We start from the raw sequence: 24,524 nt of genomic DNA on the forward strand, positions 1-24,524 counted from the left end.
TGCTGGAGTAAATTACTAAGCTTATTTATAGAGTATAAGTAATCTTTCAGCCTTAGATGTACAAATTAAGTATAGAAAGGATCTTGGTGGAGAATTACTTCCTCCAAGAGTCCTAAACTAAAGCAAAGCAGGTCCCATCTGTCAGAGGCAAGGACTCTGACCAAATCTGTGCAAGACTGGGGGTCCACGTCCAGTCAAAACCAAGCCTTTGAGCCATGAGAGATTTTCCTCACATCACTGTGAGGCAATGTTTATGCCCACATTTCTGTACCTTAATGTAACAAAGCCTCTTGAATTATAGAAAAGAGTTTCTCTCCAGTTCCAGACTCACAAGGGATTTGCATCTTGCAGATCACAAGTGCTTTTTCTTCAACTCCAAAGCCAACTTTGCTGCCAGGCACAGTAGTCCTATGAAAAACCTCGATCCCTGTTAAAAAAGTTATTTAAAAGGGACATTTTGCTTTGCTTGGTCTCTGAGCAGCTAGAAACAGCATTTTCTCTTTTACAAACTGCGTATGATTTGCACAAACTCCAAAGCACACTCCAATACTTGGCAGACCTCAGGGCGTGAAAAGAAAAACTTTGACGGCCAAGTAATTAGTGTAGATTGTCAACTCTGAACCCAGGCAGCTGGCAGTGCAACAGAAATCTTCCAGTGTCTCATTGCTTCTGCTGTTGTTTGTCAAGGGGTTATTGACTGTCGTGCAGATGTTCATGGAGCTATTACTTACTATAGAAAATATCCACAGGAAACATAAACTACAATTGCAGTATTTTGGTTTTGCCCCTTGAAAATTTTGAACAAGAAAGCACATGAAAATGAAAACTTTAAAAAGACCCTCCCTCCAGCCTGTCTAGATCCCTCTGTAGAGCCTTCCTACCCTCAAGCAGATCAACACTCTCCCCCCAGTTTGGTATTGTCTGTTGCCAGCACAAGTGATGGAGTAGACTTTCATTGCAAATGAACGCAGTCTGGCTTGTACTCTGTATCACCTGCAGTCATTGCTACTGTGTGCACATCAGCAAACAGCCCAACATCAGAATCCCATTAGCTGACAATTATTTGTGACAGGCAGAATCAGCTGTTTGACTAGTCTATTTCCAGATGCCTCTCTACTTTCAGATGCCTCTATTTACCTGAGCATGGGTACAATGCAATAAAATGATTTAAAAATAGAGTAAACCTCAAGGTAAACAGAAACTTCATACTTTGCCCGCAGCTCTTATTTTCTTCATGCAGCACCTAGAAATCATGATGGGATGCCTTTTTCACATATGGTCTTTGTTGCAGAAAAATTTGACAATCCTAGTGCTGTCATTGATGAAGGATATTTAAATAAATATGGAAGTGTTGATCTAAATAGTCTTGGCAGGCTGAGCATTACCCATTTCCTATTGCTGAAATTGTTATGCAGCAAATAACCACAGCATGTAAGTGTTAACAGGTATCTAAAATAGCAAAGCATAAATGTGTTCTTGAGAACTGGAATTAGTACATCGGTACTAATATATTGGTACTAGTACATGTACTGGGGTGACATGAAAAAACAACAAGGAGCAGACTCTTCTTTTTTGATGCCCTTTTCAATAAATTCTTGCAATGTCATTTAACAGCAGCTAACAGCAAGAGTTGCATCTTCTGCCAGGAAAGTTTGTTTTTGCCAGTGGAACAGATTGCAATTGACAGGTGAGAAAAGCTATCCTTGTAACCATTATACATCTGAGTAATTTAATTTTCTGCTGATTCTTACCTTAGAACTTCAATGGTTACCAGGCCAACACAGCACCTGCTAATTATAAACCTGAAATTCCCTTTACAGTAATGAAGTCTTGCCCCTTGGGTTTATGAAGGCAGCTGACACAAAGGCACCAAGTGAATCAGAAAACTGTCAAAGTGACATCTGATTCTATAATGACCAGAACATTATACTTGCCATTAACTACTGCATCCATCCTCCATGGTCCAAGCAGCACCAAAAGAAAACAAAAATACACACCTACAGTAGCAAGGGCACAGGGAACACAATCATTAAGTTGTGGGAGACAGAAACAGAAATAAACCAGTGTAGTCATTATTTGTGTACTGCACAAACAAGGGAGGATTGTTGTTGTCAAAGGTCTCTTGAGCCTGTTGCAGTTCCCATTTTCAATGTCTGTGGTGCAATGTTTTCCTTTGGGAGTGCATTCCAGGGGCTCAAAGATTCTGCTCTTAAAAACCGTCAAGTTGCCAATCCAAACTGGAATCAAGATGGATTTAAACCCTAGAGATTGTTTGTTATTTGGCCTTGTATCTGATACAAATACATATCTAAATATAGATATCAATTTGGACTTCTGGATAACAACAACCAAAGTGAGGATTTAACAGGTGATCAAGAAAAGCAATGTATGTTCCCATGTAAGCTCCCTAAAGCTGTTCTGGTAAGCATTTAATAGACATATTTCTCACTGTCTACTGCCCTTTTCTAATTCAAGTCTTAATATATAGCTGTTGTAAAATCTCTTTATTTATGTTCCCAACATTCCTACAGGGTCACACAGACACTAACCTGTTAGAGCAAAATAGGAACTCCAGCCCAGGTTCGCTGAGTCCAAGGTCTGAATAGCAGACAACATTTTTAAGAACTGATGCATGGTAGTGGCTTTTCTTGGTTCTTTAACAGATCAGTATTTTGAGAGGGTCTGCAGGGTCGTTTGAGTTCTAGAGGCAATTCATGTTCAAAAATATTAGCCTAGCTTTTAAAGGGAAGTGATCTTCTATCCCAATCTGTAAACAACATGAAAGTGTAAACCTTCTTCCTTCCGGCTCCATTTCGACTTGGTTTTCCTGTTCCCTTATGCTTGTGGTAAAGCAGACACTGATGTACTTGGGATGAAACTTGGCAAGTGTTTACAAGGTTGGTGAATAGCTCATTCCTCCAAACCCTTATCAAATGATGTTTGAATCTTCATCAAATTTGTTCAGGGGCTGAGTGTTCAGTATTAGCTAGGACTTGGTGCATTACAGGAGAAATTACTTAGAACATTTACATGCATTTTAACAGTCTAGTCGTTTCCTCTTCATGTGAAATCACAACTCCACCCAAGTAGACACATTAGAAAAGAAATGGCCGCTGACTTTAAGTCAGTCATTTCTACATTGGTGCTGTCTCAGAGCAACTTACTTAGCATTTCAGTGCTGAAAACATTGGTTCAGAAAGTTTACAAATCCCTTTTATATTCTTCCTTTGCAATAGTTTTTGAAAAGCTTATTTCAAAACAGAACTGCTGCCGTTATTGTATTTTATTTAATTAGAATATCTGCACTTCCGGAAACAAAAGTGGTTAGAATCTAAAAAAAAAATCAAAATTATTTCAAAAATAAATATTACATAGATAAGTACTGACAGCAAGAATTAATTCCTTACAACTGTCATCATTCTTGTTACTTTATCAGGTTATTTATATTAAAAAAAATAATAAAAGCTGGTACATAATTTTTTTTTCAGAAGCAGCAGGTATGACAACAACATAACAAGGTATAATGCAACCTTGTTACCTACATACATTTTCAAAGTAATTATTCCTAAATCAGACCTGCATTGCTATTTAATCGTGGGTGACAGGCTTCCCATGATGATAAGTTTCAGGCAATTTATGAAAATAACTCAGCCTTTCTGCTTTAACATGTACCCAAGACAAGGAGGATTAGGAACCAGAGGAGAATATTTCCCTTGATGGTTTTATATTGCACAGATAATTAAACCTGACAGATTTCTTTGTCTTAATTCACTGACATTAAGTCTTACAGCAAAAATTTCAGGCAAGGATGCTCAACGCAATGCTTCTACATGCGCATTTCAAATAGAAGTGTCCTGACTGTCCAAGTCATTGAATATTTTCAACTTTGAGGGGTGTCCTAGCTCAAAAGTTGCAACTGAGAGTTTTAAGTTGCAAGAAAGATTTTGCAAAGGCTCTATAGAGTCCTTATCAGAAAGGAAAGAATCATGTATGTGTGGTTTGTATTATCCCACCCTTTTTAGACATAAGATCTAAGAGAAATTGGCATCTTCAACTGAAGGAAAGGCCAAGGCCATTGCAAATAACGGGAAAAAAAAAACAGAGCTGCAAAAATATGAACATAGCTTGATGTTGGATGGCTGGTTTTAGGCAGATGGACATGCGTCTGTGCATTTTCAGCTAGCATAAAACAAATCCAGAAAATCTACTGTATCTACTGCATGCTTATTAGGCAGCTGCATTAATGAGATTTAAAACTTGTCTGCAATGTCCATTAGGCTGCTGCTTGAAAATATAACCAGCTAGAGTTTAGTCACCTTTTTTCACCAATAGAATTACCTTACTGGATCTTTTTACACTGGGACTTTGGTAGTCATAACATTTTCTTGATCTAACATTGTGAGGAATACATACCCTAAAGGTTTGACTGCATCCTCATAGACAGCACAGGAATTAGCATGCACAAGACTGATATGTTTTGTTGTAAGGTGTAATACCAGTAGCTTTTAAAGCACATTTTTAATATAGTGTGTAAAGTGTTTGAGAAATGTACATTAATATACTATAGTCAAGACCTTCAAAACTGAGAACAGATAAAAAAAGCTATTCCTTGGTAGTCTAAGGAAAAATAGAAATAATGTGTAAAAAAAATGTAATTAGGTGCAGAAATATGAATGGCACCACGTTTTGGAAATCGTTATTAAAGAGGCACAATAGCCCTTCCAGTCATACTGGGTCAATCATTCTTCAGACATCTCAGTATGTACATAAATACATTAATGCCAGTATGGATAAACCTGGTTATTTTGATATGCCTTATGTGAGAGTAAGGGGTAGGAGACTTAAGAGATTATTTGCTTGATCACTGCCTTCCTGTGGCCGGGTCTAGTAAAATGTTGCTATAGTAGACAGCAGCTGATTGCCCCAGATGACGTTTCAGAATAAGCCTTTGTGACTTTGCCAGTGTTTATATGAAAAATGAAGTCACGAGCTTCACCTGCTACTCAAGAGCACTAAAGAAGCAGCAGAGTTTGTGATGAAATTACTCAGTGCCTGCAGCTAGAAAACTTGGATGATGGCAAAGAGACTTGATAAGTAAATAACATATATTTAATGTCTCCTAGTACAGTAGTAGCTGAGCTGCTTTTAAACAAGCTGCTTTTAAACATTTGAGCAAGCACAGTGGGCAAGATATTTCCATGCCTGTAAACATACGCAGGGACCGTTTGTCACTTACTATCTATGAGTCTGGTTCTGACTATGTTACTGTTCCTGCCTTGACAATAAGATTCTACATTGAAGCAGCTTTCCACTGTCACTATCATTTTCCAGAAAACGGGATTAAAGATATCGGCCAAAAAGGCCCCATCTGCCAAGAAAAATTCCAGGAAAACACATCCATGCATCATTTCCTCTTTTCAAAATCAATTAAATAGTTAAAAGTTGTTTTTACCCTGGAAGAAGAGCTCCCTAAGCACAACCCAGAGACTGCTGCCCTTTGGGAGATTCCTGCCCAGGAGTTCCCTGATCATCCCAGACCTTGTCCCCAGAAGATCCAGCAGTTCTCTAGGCAGAACCTAGGCCACACCTGAAGTATTATGTCTGCTTCTGAGCTCCCCAGTACAAGAGGAATATGAAACTACCAGAGAGAGTCCAGCAAAAGACCACTCATGATAAAGGGACTGCAGCATCTCTCCCTGTGAGGAAAGGCTGAGAGAGAAGAGAAGGCTCAGCTTCTTATGCAAAAATCTGCATCTTTACTCCAGAAACATGAGATCAAAAATATGTTTAAGGACTTCATAGTTCCACTCATGGAAAAAATATGATATCCACTACCACATACAAGTTAAAATAAATCATCAAGAACTTTCCATACATACCTTCCCTTAAGCTAAACATGCTACCCATTTTCTGTTTCTGATTTCAACTGAAATTAAGTGGGTTATCTGAACAGTTTTATTTTTGAACTGAGGAAGGGTTCGTCTGGATTGCATTCTCTCCCTGTAATATTCTGATAAGCTCCTTCTTTTATCCTTGCTATGACAACCTGATATAGATTTTTATAACTATACAACGCAGTATATAGTGGGTGCATACAGTTGGGGACCCTTGGGGTCATTGCATTCTGCACCAAATACACTGCGAGTCACCAGCAGCAACTTCCAGTATCCACCTAGCTTTATGAGGCTGTTACCAGAACTAGTTGAACTGGAGCAAAATCGTTCAGGGCAGTAGAAAAGCAAGCATTAATTTATTAGGTTGTTTACATTTATGACCCTGATTGGGAGAATAGCAAAAAGAAATGGAGTAAGTCCTTAAACAAGGATTACTTTACGTCTAGGTTAACTCGAGCTGTCGAGCTGTAGCTGTACAAAAGCATGCCATTTCATTACAATTATGAGGCCCAAGCATTGCTTTCTCAAAGGCACAAAGGTTATTGTCATATAACAGACCAGATTCTCAATGAAAGGCACTTGACTTAAGTGAAACAGGAGCTGTTGGCAGTAGTCTATAGTGATTTTTTGAAAAAGATGTTTTAACAAAGCACTTCCCCTACCTCATAGCACATCTTATACTCTCTACACGAAGGCAGTTTCCTAGGATTCCTATGAGCCTTTGAGTAAATCTGTGTAAATATAATAAAAGGCCAGAAGGAAAAATCACTGAGTATAAAAGAAAGGTAACAAAAGAAAAATAAACCAATAGTGAAAAAGATGGGAGAAAAAAAGTGAATATATGAAACAAATACCAAAATTAAATTATGCTTCAGGAAATGTGAATGTACTGACAGAAAGGCAGAAGAGCCCCACTGCATTATAGGTCTCTTTGCTCATGATTACAATTCTGAAGCTTCTCTCCTATCCTAGTGTGACAGCAGCATTTAAAAAAAGCTTAGCAATGAAACAGGTTTTATCACCAAGACTACAGACCACACTCAGGGAATTATCTCCTTGGCCAGTCAAAGAAATTTTTATCTATTTCATTTGGCTTCATACCCAAGCTGTAATGACTGATTTCCAGGGGAATGCTGCCAAATCCTATTCTTCTCCTGTAAACAATAGAAGAAAGCTTAAAAAAATGTCAGGGAGACTTTTTTCAAATATGTATTTAGCTACAGGTAACTCACCACCACTAGTAATCACCTCCTGGTCTTTCATACCTGATTTTTCCTTAACATTTCTTTGATCTGAAGATAGGAAAGAATCATCTGTTTAACAGCTTAGTCTCATTCCACATCATCTGATTACTCCATAAAACTACATTATCCTAGGACTAAAACCCCATAACTTTGCTCATGTACCAGTTACCAGTAACAATAAAGTTACCACTACACTATTCTATACTACTAGTTAATGTAGCATTAAGTAGATGCAAATGAGTTAGGTTATTTTGACATTAATTCACTATGGTAGTCAAAGATGTACAAAACTATTGGATCAGCCAAGCTCATACACCTGAAAGATAATGTACCATGAGATAGATACTATACTGTTTATGGCCAAAAGGCCAACAAGAAATGCCAGCATAAAAGGATAGAAATTAAATGAACAGGGTAAGGCATTTAGATTTAAATGCCTGTGTTACCACAATATCTATGTCATGTTAAAAATAATTTGTAGTGCTAAAGCTGGAGGAAAAGACTCTGAGATGAATGCAAATGAATGCATTCCAATTATCTTATTAAATTTTCTGGTTTAAATAGATCCATTGCTTTAATAAATATTTTGACTATCCTCAGGATCTAATTTTCTGTTCTTAAACTTTGAGTTGGATTATCCATCAAATTCAACTCAGGCTTTATGCTTTAAATTGAGGGAAAAAAAGGAGATACTAGCTCTGCCTTGTTGGTTACCAACTAATAAATTAAATTAAGTAACCCGCATTGAAGCATACTTATTGCTAGAACCAACTCAGTTGACAAAGAACAGAGAAAGCTGTTACATTACTGTGTTAGCAGCCACTACTAAGCATATTATCAGATCCAAAGTGTGAAAAATAATGGCAATGGATACTGCTGCACAGAGAAAGAATAAAGCAAGGGAGAGGTCCTCCCCATCTCCCCACCTGTCCCTTTTTTCCTCCTCGTGGAATATCAGGACCTATTTTGTCAGTTTGTTGTTATCATCCCAACAATTCAAGAGACTAAGAGTTGAAGCCTGATGCTAATGAAAATGTGTTGTTCAAATAGACAGAGGGGACTAAATTTGGAACATGGTGTCACTAAAAAAGGAGTGTCCCACAGCCACCTCCTTCCCTTTGCTTACTTCCAGTGCCAACACCAGCATTCAGTGAATTCCTCCATGACCGGCTTCAACTCACTAAGGTAGCAGAGAATTAACTCAGCAGAAAGCCAAGTGTAACAAGGAAGGCAGCTGAGCAGAGTGAATTCACAGGTGTCTGTGTGAGCCTGACCCCATTGCTGGCTGTTGCAATCACAGCAACCTACCCCATTTAAATGCTTTGTCATCCTACTACTTAGTGAGCCAAGTCAAAGACTGAGAAGCTGTGGTCCTACAAAGGAACTGAACCCAACTACTAGCTCTTTGTGGTAGAAGGAGAAAATGCTGCTGCTGCTGCTTCCAGTTCCCTCATGGCACCAGTGTACTTGAATCCCTTTGTTAGCTGATTCAGCTTGTTATTGCAGCAAAAGTACATCCATTTTATTTTTCTGAGTTAGTTTTATGTCTGGCTAGATATTTGAATCGGTTCAAATAGGACATGGTCTGAAGAAGGTAAGTAGTGGGAGCCTACAGCCAAGAGGAAGGCAGGGGACACTGAATGTAGGTGATGGGAGTAGGTCAGAACCAGAGGAACTCCACTTTTCAGAAGCTGTTACCTGCAGCAGGTAACAGAAGATGAAAAAACTGGTTGAACCTATAACGTGTATTGTTCTCCTTCCAAATAAGGAATGGAAATAAGAGTGGTAAAAATGAGATGATGATTCAGACCAAACATAATCTTTAATTGGATGGAGCTGGCATAAGCTCATTTTTTCCTTACTCAAGTACTGAATGTAAGCCATTTAAATGAGTAAATACTCAGGACTGCCATCAGTCAACAAACCTTTTACCAAAACAAAGCTTGCAAAATACAAACCAAATACACCAAATCTAAGTCTGTCCAATACCTAGGTATCTGCATAGAGTTCTCATTAGAAAAAAGGTTGAGTGATACCTCAGTGCTCTTGAATTTTAAAAATTTAATTCTCAACCAAGCCATACATTTAATCTTATTCATATATTTCCACTTAAATAAACTAGGATTTAACATGCGTAATGGTATTTGTTCTACAGTGGTTTTTAGGAAGTAGGACCCTTGCTCTTCAAGGAGCATGCAGGCACATGACAGACTGTCCAGCCAAGCAGAATTGTAGTCTAAATCAAATCTCAGCGCATGGATGCAATAGCATAAGTAAAAAAAAATAGTGAATCAACACTATAGAAGTCAGTGTGCTCAATTTATCAGTGATGCCTGGTTTCACTACAAATGGAATAAGAGAGGTCAAAGGAAAGACATGAATGTTGAAGTATTTGGGGCTTGCTATTATCCACAGAATAGGAATCTTCACTCTAACTTGAAAGAACATGACTAAAGTAAGCTGAAAGACAAAATATTGGGTAGAAAATTAAGCCAAATAAGTTTTACTGTACTTAAATCTGCTGTACAATTGCTGTAAAATTGCACTATATTAAATGCAGGGAAAACATCATAGGTTTGACAGATGAAGGCTCAAGCAGTTTTAAAACCCTAAATTTACTATGTTTCTGGGAGTTGCTTAAGAACAGAAAACAGTTTAGATTCTCTTTTTTTGTACTGAGCTTCATTATTTCTTCTGTCTTCAAAATTTTTCTTTAAATGTGTACCATACATCAATAAAATAAGTTCCTCATTAAATTTCTTTCTCTTCCCCTTGAGAAAGTCATTAATTTCAATAAAGGATGTGAAAATAGAGCTATCCATGCTGCACATAAAATCTTCCATGCAGAATTTAAACTTGAGTTTGTGAATTTTTCTTAGCCTCCAGGCAGTAATTTGTTGAGGTTCATTTAATCAACTGAGGTGCTATTATGTGAACAATCAGATTAAGGAAGTTTATTTCTAATACTCTTCAACAGATCCATCAACAGAATACTACCTTCCATATCCATATTACAAGTAGTATAATAGAAAGTAATCATTTTTTACTTACATAAATTCTTATACTTATTCCTGGAATTCTACAATTAGGAATTTAACAAACTCAGATAGGGATGTTGTTCTTTAAGTATTAGCATGTGATCCAGCTTCTAGTCTAGGATTTCAAAGTTTTGTTAAAAAAATAGAAAAAACCACAAGAATCTTGTGCTGTGCCTGAATCTGTTTCAATGTGCAGCACAAATATAATACTACTGACTGTATAAAATGTCAAGTGACTACACATATAACTTTACTTTGAACAGTTAGTTGCCATGCATTTTAATGCAAGTTATACAGCATGACCTGAAGGACAAGACCTTCTAGGCCCAATTTCTAAGCTCCTTTGCTGTTGTGGCTAGGTCCTAGGCACCTTGCTTATTTAGACTAAGTTCGAGATTTTCACATTCAAGTCCTATCTGTTATGAGAGGGGCCTTTATAGCTGAGTACAAATATGAAGTTCCCTGTGGCAAAATACAGTGTTAATTCTGTACTGAGGCACACCACACACACCAGTCTTATACAAAGGTGACCGTAAGCTATATCTTTACATCTGTTATACATTGCTTGCCTTTCCCGTGTATCCATTCAGAATCAGATTCTCATTTAAAAATCAAAATGCTGCAGGGTCTAATTACCAAGGATCAGATTAGTATTTATTATGCAGTTATTCATCTTTATAATTGCTAGTCCCAAGCTTCCAAGTTTTTTCTCCCAGAAAGAAAAACAAAACAAAATTCAGATTTTAATTAGACTATTTTGAATATTATTAAAATTGAAAGTCATTATTTGCTCTTGCAGCAACCACTGCAAGTTGCTTTTATTCAACAACACCTTTTAAATAAACCAAAATTTTTCTTTCCCTAACTGGGATGAGCACTACTGACATTCCTCCCTCCTACTCTAACAAACAGATGAGCCTCTCAAGGCAATGGGCGCAGAGACTGAAACACTATTCTGACCTTGGTTTTGCATGATAGGCTGGAAGCATTTCATAACTCTGCTTAATTTTAAAGTTGCTTTCCATGAGACTGTTTCAAAAGGCCTCAGAAATGATCCCAATAGCTCTCCTGTGAGGCAAATTGCACATGGAAATCCAAGTCATAGACAAAATCAGGAATTACACTATGAAACAGTCCTGCAATCCTAGCCCACAAATTACCAACTGGTCTTGGTTTAAAATAAAATCCTGAAAGCGCACCTGATGCCATACAATCAAGTGTGCAGCAGACCTTTTAACATGCAACACGCTGAGCACCCTAAGAGTCTTTCTGCCATGTCAAGCAACACTATCACAGATTCTGTTTGAAATAAACTTATCACAATGACTTTAAAAGGTATGTGAAAGCATAAATGTCTGTTAGCACTGGACTTGCAGTGGTAAGAGAAAAAATACAAAGAAAGAAGAGTCTTAGCTGAAATTTTTGGATGACTGTAAAATTAGAGAGATGAATTAGCTGTTCCTTCACATAAGCGTGTCAATATATCTTCAGTATAAATATTTATCAAAATGTTGAGCCCACAGATGGCACTTGAACAGCTATATTTTGGTGCCTTTGCTTGTGCCTACATTGGAACACACACATTTCTGTAAAATATGGTGATAGCCACTAAATAAATTTTTTCAAACCTTAAAATCTTCATTCAGGTGAGTTACTTTTAGTTTGTAATTGCAGGGCAGGTTTTCCCTGCCAATTGTTGAGAGCAGTCACTTCAGTGGTGCTTTAGGGCTCCTGACAGCAGGGCAGTCAGAGGGACTCTGCAACTAGCTGGGCTCCTGCCTTATTTTGCCCTGCTTATGCCTTGCTGAACAACCCTTTTGCTGACCTGCTGGGACAGCAGCACTGAAGAATTAACTCCTTTTAAAAGCATCCCCTTAACGCCTGCTCCCTGGCAGGGCACTTGTCCTGTGAGCTCAGCTGTCACATCCCTACAGCGCAGAGGGAGAGGCCTGGCCCTGCATGTCTCACCGCACCACAACTTGCACAGGCTGTAGCTGACTAACATGGCGGATGAGCCCACTGGGGTGGGACATCCACTCACCTGCCCAGACCTGCCAAGCTCTTGCCCTTTCACACAAGACACCAGTATGCAAGCTTCCCAGACAACATGCTGTTGCTTTCACAGTTTTTACACAAAAGGATTGTTAAATAAATTTACCTAAAAGACCAGCTTTCCTTCATTGGACTGCATCCGGCATCTCCTCGCAAGGCTGCATCCCGTCCTTGATGTCCCTGGGGGCCCAAGGCTGCAGCTGCTGTCATGTCTCTCAGGGGCCGGACATGCTCCTCACAGTGCTGGGTGGCAGCAGGACTGGGCTCCCCTCAGGGGGCCCGGGAGGTTCCCACAAGGGGCAGCCTGGCAGGGCCTGGCAGCCAGGGCCTGTCCCAGCACCCTGGCCATGAGCCGGGCAGGCTGGCAGGCAGGCCCAGCCTGGGCCGTCTGGCATTTCCAAGGGGACAGGCGCAGGCCAGGCTGGGCCCTGGGGTCACGGTGGGCCCGGCCTGGTGAGACCGATGGCCAGGCACGGCAGGGCTGCAGGGAGCTGGAAACCAGCACTGCTGCGGTGTCACAGGGGCAGGGACTGATGGCCTCAGGCCTGGCCTGGGCTGGTCAGGGCTGCTGGTGCCTGCAGGCCCTGGCACACACCCTGGTGCACTGGCGAGGCCTGTGGGGCTCTCAAAGCCAAGGGATGCCTCCCACACACACCTCCACAGCTCAGAAGTCTCTTTTGGCCCATTTATCCCCTTCCTGTTCCCAGAAAGTGCCTTGGAGCTGTTATCAGTGTCCCTTTCCCTCCTTCTCAGCCCTCTCCCTGTGCTTCTCACACACTTCGAGGACTTCTGCTGCAACAAGGTTAGCCCCCCATCGCCTCCCCTGCATACCCATGCAGGGCGGCAGTATGAGCTGTCCCAAAAAGCCCGGGGCCCAGCACTGAGAGGGTCCTTTAGGTTACCCCTAGATGCATTTCTGTAAGAACAAAGATCTAAAGTGCATCAGAGATGTATGAAAATAGATTTGTTTGTGATATGGAGGACTAAAGATGTACATATGAACTCAAGAAGCCAAATAAAAAGACAGGATAGGGTTTTACAGTCTTAGATACGCAGTAATCTTAAAACTTACCAATAGATTTGTCAGCATCAAGGAGAAATTTTTCAGCGTAAGCATAGGAAATTATTGGAGCAACAAAATACTGGAACCATTTTTTTCATTATTACCTCTGTTGCATAAAATGTCAAAATATTTCACTTTCTTTTTTACTTCCATTAGCATTTGGGTCTGGTATTTAACACTGCAGGAATGTTAGGTAATACTTTCTTGCATTTAACCTGCAATAAAACCAAGGAAATATAAGGATTAAATGGAAAGGAACCTGACTGGTATCTGCTATTGGAGAGGCCACAGCTCTGTGGTACAGTGTGGTACTGTGAAGGTACAATGCTTTAGTTGTGACAACATGGCCTGGTATGCACAAAAATTAATCAGTACTCCTTAAATAATTACTGATCTTCTTTGCATAGCTCTTAAGAACATGCAGTATTTTCCTTTAGTGTGAGTACTGTGTGCACTGGACCAGCAATATTTAGCTGCCTGGGACACATGCCCATTCTATAAGGGTGACCTTGTTTGAGGAAGACATAATTTTCTATTATCACTCTCTCAGAATTAGAAATCCATAACTTTCTACTTCTCTGACAGTTATAAAAAGTGTCATTAAAAACGGATATATTCATGTTACATGTGCATATTCATTCTAATACACTGCAATTTTTTATTCATACTTCATTTCCTTTTTATAGACCTAGTTCCCAGTGATGTCTTGGACTTCTCAGAAATATCCTTGCAGGCTATACCAATATTCTAAAAAAACAGTAGGTGGAGATGAAAAATAGCCTCTACTGAAGTTCCTGCTTAGTCGGTTATACTAGGGCAGAGTCCATGTCCTCATGAAGTAGTTTTGACTATACTGATTTGATAGATCGATTTCATACAGAAAAATGAACCTTGTCTATTTTTTTTTAAAAGATATGAGGCACCAGAAATCTGGAGTGTGGGCTGTGGAAGAGGTCTTCTTTTGCCTGAGGATTAGTGTGTTAATTAGAATGAGGCTAGCACAACATAAAGTTGATTCCCTTTACAATATGTTTTTGCCTCTCTTCTGTTTTCGCAGAAGTAGCTATTTATGAACCAAGTTGTCATGTTCTGTCAGGCAATCTATGACACTATTCCTATCCTCTGATGGCTGCTGCTTCTGATTACACCGGTGACAGTTTGCCTCAGGATGGTTGTATCAATCTTTTTCACTAAGAAATATTCTTGACTTTGATTTGCTTTTCATCTTGTTGCTCAAAACCCTTCCCATCTTCAGGGGAAGTCCTAATTGTTAGCTGTGCTATTCACTTCATTAAAAAATACTCTCTGCTTTCCACTTACTTCCTATTTTGACCACATCAATGAGCAGAACTGTGGGAACAGTTCAGCAACTGTTCTTGCCTGTGCAGTGCTTCTCAAACAGGAATAATGGATCCAATCACTACATAAACCTCTTGTACAGCTTGCAGGGATTGGAAACATGGGTAAGAAACTCCTGCTTTGAGTTCTCCTTTTCAATGGAGTTCGGACTGTCAGTTGCACATGATTACCATTTATAGCAGAGCTATACTTCCTTTGTCCCTTGAAATTTTGAGCCCAGACTACAGCAGATACATACAGCTTCGTACGAACTGGTAAAACACAGTGATAAGACAGCCCCTGCAGAGGCATTGCATAGGCCATGAACTGTGCCTCCTTCTCTTGGCCTCATGATTATTCCTCATGCCACTTTCTGTGAGTGACAGAGAGCCCTTAATGAATTGCATGTGGAAATCTAACATCAATGAAGCAGTTGTTTGATGTGTCTTTGATAAGTTGAGCAGCTAGAAAATGGGAAGTCAAAATCACTCAGGAACAACCCCTATTTTTTGTAAGGTGTGATGGTCAGAACAGGTGAAGGTAACTACCTTCCCCTCCAAGTATGTCTTTCCAGTGTTGCCTGAGTTCAAAGCCACTATTTCTAACAGGGAGCAGGAAAAGATGAAAACCTTTGAGATTAGCTATGAAAATCTGCATTCCTGCTCCAAGGCAAAGTATGTCATAAGGAAAGCCCAGGTGCTCACCTGCCTAAACTCTGCTGCAAAGGGGGCAAGTCCATGATCATTAGGCTACTATTCTCTTTCACATCACACACTGACAGCAGCTGAGGAAGCAATTTCAGTGCAGTTAAGGAAAGGAAGACATAAACATGTACTGGCGAGTAGGCTAATGTAGCTCACTTCTTCCTCACAGGAAGGGAAAGGACTTAAGCCTGCACAATACACTCAAGTTAGATCACAAAGCTTCAGTCTAGCATTTGGCTTGCTTTAATTCCATATAAAGGAAACGCTACCCTCAAAATTGGACTTTCTCATACCCAGTTCAAAGCGTAACACTTAAGCATGCAAGTATGTTTCTCCTGCTTTTGCAATCTTTTTTCCTTTGCAGATCTGCAGATGCTCTTTTATAGCTTGTTTATCAATAGATTTGTTAATTAAGCTGTATCAAGGCTGGATACAGCCCTCAATTTTATCTTTAAATTATGGGAGTATGAGTTAACAGAATCTGCATCGCTGCATATACATTGCTGGTAAGGCAACAAGAGTTACTGGCAGAGACGGATCCAGCTGGCTTTCAAACCTTAGTCTTATGTTATTGGAGAGGCATTTAGAGAAGGGTAAATATCTTCAGACTTACAAATGGTCAGCAGAACTATGACATTAATGAGGATCTTCAAATACCTCTGCAATGCATTAATTTTTCAGACTAAAATCATTAAGCTAAAGTTTCCAATTATAAGCTTCATAGGCTGAAATCCTGGTTCCAGCACAATTAAAATGAGTTTTCTCATTGACTTTGATGGAATCTGGATTTCACTTTTTTGTGCATGCATTATTTCTGTAAACGTGTGTGTGCACACTTGTGTATTTTAAATGACATTGAAATTCTGATATTATCAGGTGAGTCCCAAAGAATTAATCCACTCTAAAAGTCACGTGTCCCATTGTGGATAGGTCTTATTCAAGCCCCATATATGATGCTTCCTTTGATTTGCTTAATGAGCCCACTAGTACGGCAGAGACCCAGATGTCATTTTAGAGCCAGCACAGGGTAGGAGCAAGCAATCAAGCTGTATTCTTAAGAGACACGCAGATCAGAAGGCTGAAAAAGTAATTTTGGTGATATTTGTCCCAGAGTCATTGAATCTGAACCACAAAAATCCCCAGAAGTTCCTTGGTAAGTGAAGTATGAGAAAGTAATGAGGCCCTCATTCATGCTGGTTATTTAATACACACTGGTAAGTTAAGTTTGATAGGATCCCTACCTTTCCTTATGCTTCTGTTAAACATAGTTTCAAAATTTATACTGGAAAGTGGGTGGAATAAGAGGAATTGATGAATATTATGCAATTCAGCAGCCCCTCCCCTATCTCACATATTGATTCTATACATGGACTGGAAGGTGCCAAGTAATCTCAATATCCTGCTTGTTGTAGATACAGCTGGTTTAGAGTTCTAACAGAAACAACAGACCTGGGAATTACAGTCTTCATATAGCTATGAAATCAAATAGTATGAGAAACTGTAAATGCACTCTAACACGATCGCTTAGGCAGGTCCCCATAGAGATCAACTCCAAAAGTAGATGGTTACTGCCAGACTGCATTTGTCTTCCTGAAGGTTGATTTTCTTTAGTAGGGTTTATGAAATTTGAATTCATTTATCAGATAACCATGAAGTGGAAAAGACGGCATTCTACAAAATCTTTGGATTTATGGAGTTGCTAAGTCACCTGTATGTTCCTATCACTTTCTTATGCACTGGCCTCTTAGAAATTTTGTTTGGATTTGAGGCAGGCCAACCTGCATACCTCCTGTAGCAGCCACCACATCTTACTGATTATGTATCTTGGAAAGACGCAAACCACCCTGGACAAAGAGTCTTCTAGAGATCCTTAGGCACAGACAATCATCCTGCTACAAACCATCCACTGTGTAAAGTAAAGTATAAGCTGCTCTGAAGAGCAGCAAGAATATGTTTTAGCAAGATCAAGATGCCCAGATTTTGCTTACTGCCCTTTTTGAAAATCACATTGGGAAACCTTGATCTCAAAGTTAATTGTTTTGGACACAATTACCAATAAAAGCTTTTTGATTCACTTGCAGGTATAGAACAGCGGCATAAAATCATTCTTCTGTTCTCTTCAGTAAGAATTCCCTTTTCAGACTTAGTTCACCAAGTGCTGAATTTTATTTCTTAGGAAAGAAGCTCAACAAAAAAAGGAAATGTATATTGAGGCTTGGCAAATCTGTTTGTTTCCTAAGTCTATATGATATTCAAACAGATCAGCAGACTACCTTCTCAGAATATTTTCTGATGTTCACAAGAGTAGAAAGGACACGGCTGAGAGCTGCCAGCATTTTTTCCTTATGTTGCTATTGTAGTGACATATGTAAGTGCATATAGTAATTCCACATTTGACCTGGCTCTGCTGCTCTTTGTAATAATGACAATTCACTTTACAGGATGTTACATGGGAGAAAATTAGACTACTCAAAATGTAAAGTATTACTCAGATGATATAATGTATGCATCAGCCCAGTAATCTCTGTAAGTATTATGTAGACATATCTGAGGTAACTTTAAATGAGATAGCTCAGGTCAGAAAGCACGATAGTTGCAGTGGAATGGAGCTCAGCATAGGCTAATTCACCAATTTTGGCAATTTTCAGTTAGCTGTAAAGCAAATGTCTCACTGCCTAGAAGGGTGCCACAGGTTTGTGGCACATTGTGTGCCATGAGAGATAGTTACAGAACGGTAGAAATACACATAAGTATTTATTTTAATCAGGCATACATAGATAAGCTTTATGCTTTTTTATGTATATGAAATCTATTTTCTTCAGGAGCTAAAAAATCCGTAAGTATTAGATAAAGTATAACTAGGATTGTATGTTATGGTGAAGCTGCATAATTAAAAGGCACAATCTGTGAGATAATAGATGGGCTGGAGACTTATGCTTTAGTTTGGATTCCCCTTTTCTACCTACTCTTATACTCTGTCTTTTCAGATAAGTGACACTATTTTCCTCAGAGATTTTTATTGTATTCTGTTGTGATAGTCAATGTTAGCCTCCCAGCATTTTTGTTGACCAATTTAGCAGCAAATGCTATATTGGGGAGGGGGGGAGCTTTTTCCTTTACTCAAAAATACTCATTCTGATGCTGATAGTAAGCAGCAGCCTTACTGTCCCTGTTTGATATATGTGCTTTAGAAAACCAAACATTCTAGGAGCTCCTTCAGAATATTTATAGGCGACAGGAACTCAGGGGGTGAGCGAGTGAGACTAGCATGCATATCGATAGCTTAGTAAATACACTGTAGGGAGAAACATTGTGCTGGTCTTATACTGGGGACAAAGATGACATAGCATGATTTAAATACTAAAAAAGGAAATGTTACTCTTTGTAAAATTAAACTGAATAAAGGGATTAGTAGATGGCAATGACACTTCTACTCAACTTTACTGGCAGCGTACGAAATTCATGAGGATTTTCTTAAGAGATGAAAAACAAAAGGCTTTTTTTCTTTTCACTTCCTGATTTGGGCAAAAGTTTTCAAGACAGTACAAAATCTAAAAACTTTCCCAAATTCATAATAAATGTGTTTATAAAACAGATTGTTAAGCACCCACACCCTCCTCTTTGGAATGAGGTGTCTCAATTTTTCTTTTTGAGGAGTGCTTAACACAGCAGGGGAATGCCCTCACCCAGCCCTTTGTGCCACCCTGGTTATAGTAGTGGTGCACAAAAGACTGAGCGTAAGATATCACTAGTCAGTCAGGCTCTGCCCTGATGGATTTACTACAAGACAGATTTAAGAGATGGAATCTGCTATAAATCTAAAAAAACCCACCATATTTAATACAGTTTAAAACACCTGTTACTCACTATAAAAGCAAGACATTTATTTGCTTTTCTATTTCAACTTTTTCTATGCCAGGTGACATAACTCTACTTACACTCTATTGGCACATTGTGCCAATGTGTTCACAGGCATGTGAACATAGAATAGTGTGGTGTGATCCTGTAGCAGACAACTGCCTCCAGTTACATATACATATAATCATGCCCTTTTTACCCAGGAACTTTATGCTGAATTTACTGCGGTGTAAGAGCAAGGCTGTGTTGACTCTTTCTGGATCTCTGGTCACTTTAAAGCTAAAGATTAAACAAAGCATTCATTCTTTCTATCACATTTTCAAAATACAGCTAAGAAGAATAGGGAAAATATATTTTCTTTCTTTAAATGAAAGGACATGAGCCCCTAAGAGAAGCAAAGAGATATGAAACAACAAAGGGTGAATGATGGAAAGGAAATGCTTGGGTTTTGTTTAAAGAGAAAGCCACTTTTCTTCTGTTATGCTCTAATTCCTGCTATTTTAGAGCAGAAAAGAGTATCCCCTACTGAGCATCTCTGCAGAACTAATGAGGCACCTTGTTGACTGCTACACTGCATTGCTTTTTAAATAGAATTCATGATGGGGTACCATTTTAAAATCCTAGATCAGAGTTGTGCCAAACTCTCCAGCTAGCTACAAATGGAACACCAGGGACCAAAATTACTGTTTCCTGCATTAAATCGGTGTGAATTCAGCCACGGATTAGAATGCTCTGCAAAGGGAGCATCTCAGTCTGCAGGTTACCCTGTCTTTTGTTGTTTAGGCTACCCTGAACTTTGAACACAATTATTGTCCCACCTTCGGAGCCTGTCAGTGCTGTGCTTTACATCTGATAATGTAAAGAGGTGCATACAGAAGAACTGCCAGTGGTGTCTTCTCTAGCCGATTTCCCTCACAGTACAATCTCCCCAGTGTGCAAGTGTGGCTCAGGTACATTTTCCCTGTCACAATCATATGTTTTAAGCAGTTAGAAATGGAAATCAAATGTAAAAGAATAGAACCAATGCTGTGGGTTTGGATCAGGAACACATTTCCATGGCGCGTTCTGTCAACCGGATGGGGGAACATGATGATAAAATGCAGTGGCAATAAAATCATTTGAAGATCAGGAATGCTTCAAATTCTATTCCTTTTGCTTCTGCTTTAACAGGTCCTCTTTGCTACACCATGATTTCCTTGGAAATTAGTTCATTTTCAATCAGTAATAACTATGCAAAGCAACCTGTGCTTCAAATTCAATTCCAGAGATATGCAAAAGAGAAAGCGTAACTATATTTAGGATTTCTTCAGCCCTTGCTTCCAACTCTACTGTTACATATTGAACCTCTGGGGCGCTTTATTCAAATTTCATACAATTTACCACTTTGAGGAAACGTGGTCAGTTTTGGAGATCAGCTGCTGGGCTCACTCCAAATGTTCAGCTGCTTTCCCCTGCGTCCTCATACCATGCAGGGCTTGAGTTCCAGCCTTGACTGAATGAAATCCTCCCTTCTACTGCTGTGCCATACTGTGTTTTGTCTTCTGAGCTTTCATTCCTGAAGTGCTTGTTTCTATACATAGTTTCTTCAAACATTGTGTAAACAGATGTGTCCAATACAACTATTTTCCTTCCAAAGAGCATGTGTTGAAAAAAAAATAGATAGTGTCCCTCTGCACTGAAGAAGATCATACTTGTGACTCCACTAGATGTAGCAACATCAGCAACATCTTGTCGAGCTAAGGCATTCCCAGACTGAAACAAATGTGCCAGACTCCCATCTTGGCCCAATACTGAGCTCTTGTTACCACACATAACCAGTGTTATTGTTACTTTTAACTCATAATCTGGTTACTATCATGAGGAATCAAATGCAAAACCTCAATTTTATATTCACATATAAATAATATTATGGACAGCTTTAATAAAGATTTTCCCTTAGCTTTTCATGGAAGTTTACATTTCAGGAAACAGTATCCATACAGCTACCCTCTGCAGAGTAATTAAGGCTAATTTGCTGTATTTAACTAAATTAAGCCAATTTATTCTCCCATTGGATTATTTGGGGGTCGGAACAGATGCAGGCAGAGCAGACAGTCAGATTTTACCATTTTAACCTGCTCTACCCTTCTGAAGATTTTCCATGGCCAGACTATTCCCCCCTCTTGCTGCAATTAACTAACCCTGTGCCAGGAGGCACTGAACTGCCACCTAGAAAGGTTGTTTAGGATTTAGTGGCAAATCTCTGCTGTGTCTTGGAGAAAGCCTGTGAAGGTAGTATGCAAGGTCAGGTGGCTCAAGAGCTTAACAGGAGCACTAACGGAATCAGCTTTTTTTTTTTATGTATGTGAAATAAATAGTGGAGAAGCTAATGAGTTTTCCACCCTGTAAACTGGCCTCTTCAGCCTTACTTCTGTTTGTACTTAGGGAACTTGTTTCCTGAAAATTTCAAGTGCTCTGTTTATGTGCATATTGAAATAAGTTGAAAATGGTACACACGCTGCATGGAAGAGGTATGACACCTAATTGCCAATATAACCAACTGCTGCTATCTCATTAGGTCTAATTTTAACGCCAGAGGCATGAATACAGCAAGATAATATTTAAATATAGCTTTTCAAAACCAACATTTTTGGAGGGTTTATTTTTCCATTGGACTTTTTAAAGTAGTTTTGGAAGAGAAGAATAATTCAGCCACCATTTAGCTCCAATTTCCCTTAAAAATCTAGCTCATTATGGTCTATTCTCTATGTGGATTTTTCCATTTTAAGAACCTTTCTGGAATCAGTGTCTGTTTATTAGCCTTATTATAAGCATCAGTCACATACTTAAAAAAATAGACTGCATTGTGCATGAAGTCGTGCAAGAGCAAGAAAAAAAATCAGCACAAAATAGATTGGCTTCCAAACTATTGCAGCAGAACAGTTTTTTCCACAAATAGGATATTAGAAATTTACTGTCTTGCTGCTCTCTGGACCAAAAGGTAAAGTACTCATCACCTTATTTGAAGAGTCAGAAAATCAAAGCCTGTTAGGCTGGCAGTGATTTTCTGGGCCGTCATGTCTAGTCTCCTGCTGCTGCTGCAGGCAGCCACATTTTATATTCTCATTCATAGGCAATCAGTTTTCCCCATCTAGTTTGTCTCTGACAGGTATTTCAGACCTTTAGTTCTTGCAAAGACTGGAACCTTTTTTGTTGCACTTAGAGCTGAGTTAGAAGTATAAGAATAGTCTTACTTATTAATGATTGAAGTTCCACAAAATGTAATGAATAAAGAATAAGAAGCCATGCTTTAAAGGAAGTAGGATTAGCAACTGTCTCAAGGCAGAATTGGAATTCACATGCTCAGAAAAAGTCAAGATGGTACATGATTGATTTGCAATTAAAGTAGAACTTGCAATTACTTTTAAGGACAGAATTTTTAATCTATCTGTATGAGTGGACAATGGACATCACCTTTAATGACAACTGTATGAAGATATCCAAAGGTTTAACCTGACACTACATCCTTTGAGTATCATAGGTCTGGTATAACTAAGTAAAAGTTGCTTTACTGATTTTCAGAAACATTTTTTTTAATGCACCTGCACAAAAGTGCTTTTACCTATCTATTAATAAATGTCCATTGAGAAAACTGAAGAGTATCAGAAGCCTGTTGGTAACTGAAAATATATACCTTTTCAATATTCACTGTTGCTTTTGAAGCTTTTGGCCATCTAGTGGCATGTCACATTTTACATCTTACTAGTGCAATACTACCTTCTAACCTAATTTGACATTATTGAGTAATTTGTGTTTGATCTTTAAAGACATTTGTCCTGCTGCTTTTAGTCTTTGGTTCTATTTTATTTGACCTTTCCTGCAAATAAAAAACAAAAAAATTCTTTAATACTATATAAAAAAAAACCAACTATAAAAGGTATTTTCTTTGTTTACGGTAAAGAAAGTAGTTTGCTGTGATTTCCAAGATGACATTTAGACATCTATAAAGAGTGATTAGTTTGGCTTGTCTTAGGCATTTATGTAGCTGTTGAGGCTGGCCTTGCTGAAAGCAATACTAACCATGGTTTGCGTCTCCCTTGTGAATTCCAGTAGGAGTGGAACCTATTTGTACAATAATTGATGATGTCAGCTGTCAGTCCTGTAAAAATCCCAATTTCTGAGTCATTTACATAGCCTACTTTTTGTGCCTGCTGTACAAACTTGCCAAAGATCACTTACAGGAGAAACAGCACTGCACGTACGGTATGTGCACTTGGTGAATAAGTAAGAACACATGAGATGAAAGTGGGTATACGCAGGTGAATGGAGCTAGAAGTATTTTTAACAGTAAGGATCAAAATCAGGAGCTGATTTCTCAGAAAACACTAAACACTGGGCCTCTGAAATTCAGGGCATCTCCAAGTTGCAAAAAAGAAAGTTCTGAGCGGAGTAAAAATGCCACTACACCCATGTTGCCACAGTGTTGTGCTCCAGTGTGTATCATAGAATCACAGAATGGTTTGGGTTGGAAGGCACCTTAAGGACTTAGTTCCTACCACCCTGCCACGGGGCAGGGACATCTTCGACTATACCAGGCTGCTCAAAGCCCCAGCCAGCCAGGCCATGAACACTTCCAGGGATGGGGCACCCACAGCCTCTCTGGGAAACACTTTCCAGTGTCTCACCACCCTCACAGTACAGAATTTCTTCCTAATACCTAATCTAAATCCACCCTCTTTCAGCTTGAAGCCATTACCCCTTGTCCTAGCACTACACGTCCTTGTAAAAAGCCCCTCTCCAGCTTTCCTGTAGGCCCCCTTCAGGCACTGGAAGGCCGCTGTAAGGTCTCCCCAGAGCCTTCTCTTCTCCGGGCTGAACAACCCCAACTCTCTCAGCCTGTCTTCACAGAAGAGGTGCTCCAGCCCTCTGATCATCTTTGTGGCCCTCCCCTGGACTCACTCCAGCAGGTCCATGTCCTTCTTATGCTTTTACATATTCAATATTCAATCTATATATTATCCTGGATGTTACCATGGATCCACATTGCCCAGACTGGAGCTGACTCATGTCTAACCAATGCAGAGGTGAGGTTTATCTGCATCTGTGTTATAGGTGTTTCCTCAGGCACCTTCAACATGTGTCAGTCTAGCGATCCAACTTCATTAATCATCCTTTAAATCTTGCCCATGCCATCAAGATGTGTCATACCACAAAGGAACCATTTGTCAGTGACTAAATAAATGTAAATTGCTCAATGGTCAATGTATTCTATAGGATACAGACTCGGAAGAAAATTCCCACACTTAAAAAATGAAAAAAGACCTGAATCTAAGCTTCTAGTAAAACTGGTTGTT

The sequence above is a fragment of the Falco peregrinus genome, chromosome 6, assembly GCF_023634155.1.
Source record: "Falco peregrinus isolate bFalPer1 chromosome 6, bFalPer1.pri, whole genome shotgun sequence".
Taxonomy (NCBI): Eukaryota; Metazoa; Chordata; class Aves; order Falconiformes; family Falconidae; genus Falco; species Falco peregrinus.